Source organism: Limulus polyphemus, unplaced genomic scaffold, assembly GCF_000517525.1.
Source record: "Limulus polyphemus unplaced genomic scaffold, Limulus_polyphemus-2.1.2 Scaffold58, whole genome shotgun sequence".
Lineage (NCBI taxonomy): Eukaryota > Metazoa > Arthropoda > Merostomata > Xiphosura > Limulidae > Limulus > Limulus polyphemus.
Window position 1 is genome coordinate 1377473 of NW_013665668.1, and position 4372 is coordinate 1381844.

The window sequence follows — 4372 nt, forward strand, 5'->3', positions numbered from 1 at the left end:
AATAAAATTGCATCTTGTCGTAACAACAGCAGGTACAGTCTTGAATGAATTAATAAAATTGCATCTTGTCGTAACAACAGCAGGTACAGTCTTGAATGAATTATCTTTTTCTAGGTTTGCTATCAAAAGTAAATTTCAAAAATGTTGTTTGGTTCGATTGCGATACCTGTTTCAAACTCACCTCTGCATTGCAACGCAGTCTCGATTCAACTTCTTAGGTTTAGATCAGTTTGTTTGTTTGTTTTGAATTTTGCGCAAAGCTACACGAGGGCTATCTGCACTAGCCGTCCATAATTTAGCAGTGTAAGACTAGAGGGAAGGCAGCTAGTCATCACCACCTACCGTCAACTCTTGGGCTACTCTTTTACCAATGAATAATGAGATTGACCGTCACATATAACGTCCCCACGGCTGAAAGGGCGAGCATGTTTGGTGTGACGGGGATTCGAACCCACAGATTGCGAGTCGAGCGTCCTAACCACCTGGGCAAGGTTGACGTCTATGTTAATGTGTTTGTGTGAATTTAGTTCAGAATATATATACTTTGATATTGAAACAAGTGTAGTGTGTGCTATTCATTCATCATTACCTTTACTGCCAACAAGTCACAGACACCTACTGTAGAAGAATCCACAAAAACAAAACCTGACAAACTGCTACTACACGTTAGTAACTATAGGGGAAACCGAAAACTTAAATAAGATATTCGAAGAACAACTAATCTATCTATGTAGTACTAAAACTCTGAGATTGTTTGTTTGTTTGCTTGGCTGTAATTAAATACAGCGAAAACGGCGCACAATAGCGCCATATTTGTAATGAAATGAGAATAGATACATAATAAAACAAGTTTCGTTAAAATCGGGTAACGAGTTACCGAGTTAGCGCCGTTTTTCGGGTCACTTTTGTGAAAATTTTTAGCACGAGTAATTTTACATCACACTACCGTTCGCGCTCTTTACGAAACTGCTTCGTTCAAATCTATTTCCCTGTCAATGTTCCCATCTTCATTAAAAGGCATAAGATTACAAAAACAAGATCTTGAAAAAATTCTCAATAATGTGCCTTGGTTATGGTAGGTAAGGAAATGAGAAAATTTTCTCAGTCAAAAAAGAATTGAAATCAGCTTGAATTCTTCATAATCTTTGAATAGTGGGTGACCCAACGGTCACGGGCAGTCTAGTATCACTTAAATATCAAGTATACGATTTACAAACATTATATAAGGAACATAAAACCAGAGTAAGCTATATCATTTAATAATAAAGACTGTTCAGCCAGAAATGTTTGGAGACTTTTTTAGACCAAGATGTTGTTCCAAGATGGTGGAAGGGAAATCGGTAAATATACAGTAGTTCACCAAATAAGGCTAGTAATGTTAGATTGTGTGCAAGATGAGAAAAGTCGAACATTACATTAACCAGAGGCAAGAGATTACAAGGTGATGAAACTGTGAAAAATCAATAGGTGTGGATAGTAACTGTACATTATTTATCTTGCACGAGGCCATTCAGCAGTATCAATAATATAACAGTATAGAGCAGTGATTCCCAATCTGGGGGTCCCTGGAGCCCTAGGAGTATGCGAAAGTAATACCATTTCATTAAATAAGTAAGTTTTTAATATTGCTCTTTTATTAATTGCACACTCGGTTATACGTCTTTTATCTGATAGTAAAAAATAAGAAAACAAGTTTATTATTAGTTAATAAAAACAGTTTGTTGGTTAGACGGAATCTTTCAAAAACATGGGGTTTGTGGAGAAAAATAATAATAAACGGAGTCCTTGCTGAAAAGATTTGGAACCATCTTCGACTGTTCTCTCGAAATCGAACAAATATTCACTATATCAGTTCGTGAAAAAGATAAGAAAAATCAAATTTCCAAAACACTTACAGTGATGTTACTATCTCTAATGTGGGCCCCACATCTGAGGTCTGTGGAGCATGCTCTCGAATGAGTGTAGGTACTTAAAAAGTGCTGGATTTACAAAAACTATATCATCTCAGGACTTAAGATATCGTAAGTTTATGGCATATTCTATTGAGTGGTGATAGCCACCTCGTCTCGTTTCATGGTGATATTTGAGTATGGATCTGGTGTTCATACAGTCCATGGTTGTGCTGTAACAATTCTGAAGGATTGAGTTGAGATGTTATATTGTGGAACATGACTGTAAGGTTTCAGTGCCTGTGGATCTCGAGAGGTCTTAAAATGATACTTCTCAGATACCATGTTGCAGCATATGTTTTGTTGTTTGTTTGCTGTTCTTTTTTTTTTTGTCTACAACTTGAATCAAGGTTTAAGAAGTTTCAATGATGTCTACAAAAAAACGCTATTCAGGAGTTTTTAAAAAACATAGAAAAGAAATGTGATTGCCATAGCTCCAAATAAAGAACCTAGACACTTGAAATTTTGCACCCATACTGAGGGTGTGCACCTGGGTCTTACTTATCACTGCCATGGTTCCATGGGAAAAGAACCTAGATACTTGACATTTTGCACCCATACTGAGGGTGTGCACCTGGGTTTTACTTATTACTGCCATAGCTCCAAGGGAAAAGAACCTAGATACTTGAAATTTTGCACCCATATTGAGGGTGTGCACCTGGATATTACTTATCTTATCCACGTGCGCGCGCGCATCTTTTTAATGAGGCAAACTAGCAAAAAAACACATAGAAAAGAAGTGGGTCTGCCATAGCTCCAAGGAGAAAGAACCTATAGACACCTGAAATTTTGCACCCATACTAAGTGGACTTTGATGGTGTGCACCTGTGTATTACTTATCTTATCCATATGCACTCGCGCGCATGCACGTGCACATCTTTTTAATGAGGCAAGCTATCGAAAAACCACATAGAAAAGAATGGTTTCTTATATTACAAATATATAGATGACATAGATACAGACAGATACTCATGTGCACGGTGTGCATCTTAGTATTATTACTTATTCGCGTGCGCATCTTTTTAATGAGGCAAGCTATAATAAGAACTGCTATAATTTTCTTGCATAAGTTTGTTGGGAACAACAATGAAAACATGAATGCTTAAGTTGGCCTTTATGTGGCCTTTTAACGTTTTTTTCCACATAAATATATACGATGAACTACTAATAATATTGTTCAAAAACTAAATTAATTGTTTTTTAATTACATCCTGGTTATGAATTAAAAGTTTTAAAAGCCTTCTTAGTAGTGGTTTTTATATTTTAATATATTGTAACTATTTCATTCAATGTTGACGTTTAAATATAACCCGTGAAAAACAAAAATTTAAAATTTTTCAAATAAAATTATACACATGCTCTGCTGTTTGGTCACAAACCATATTTTTTTTTTAAGTGTACATTTTCATTGCCTATTCACGGTCTTTTATAACACTGAAAATCGGGGATCGATGCCCGCGGTGAGCAGAGTGCAGATTTGCAAATTGCATTGTGCAGCTTTGCGCTTAAAAATGAACAAATAAACGTCCATAGGTAATATATTTTAAGTACATGTACGCCTTGAAAAGGGCGTTTATTACGGATTAAGTTAACACGTTTTCCAGACTTTGTTGCCATTTTTCACATAGATTTCTTCGTTCCGTTAGCAGCTGTCAGGAAGGTGGCGCTGTTGATCGTCACTGATGTATCATCTATATAGCGTACAATGAAACTCAAATGTTGTTGTCGGAGTTGTTGTATGTCTCATTTGCAATTAGAAGCGATGAATAAATAGATGTTGCATAAATTACATGAGATGGTGATAACTGATATTCTAGCTCATAACTTCCTGAACCAAACTATATCCCAATAATCGTCTGCACCCAGTTTGGGAAAGGTAATTTCTCCTGAAAAGAAAATAGACATACGTAATAAGCTTAATGGACGTAATAAATTCATTTAACAGCATATTAAAGAGGGATTACTGTGGAATGATAGTAAGTGAAATGTATCTCCTGAAGTTGACATTTCAGTCCGCAAAATGATTACATGCTTAAACGAACAAAACAGTACCAGTCTAAGAGAAATACAAACTGTGAAATAAATGTATCTTTACCTCTTATCACGATTAATAAAATAGACACAGTTTAACACACATATGTAAAATGTTGTATAATGGTTTACTATCTGACTCCACATGATTCTTTTCACAAACTAGTGAAGTAATGTTTATTAATAAGCCACATACAACTAGTTGTCCGGACCCCCTGAATGTCCAGCCCACCTTGAATAAATTAACCACCACCACCACCCCTTTAGGTAGTACTGTTGTTCTCAACAGCAAATGTTTCTGCTTGTTTACAAGGTGTTATGCCTCTGGTCGTTTGTTAATTACCCGTAAAAATTCTTTCGGAAGAACTTCAGCGATACAAGTTCTTTCTTAG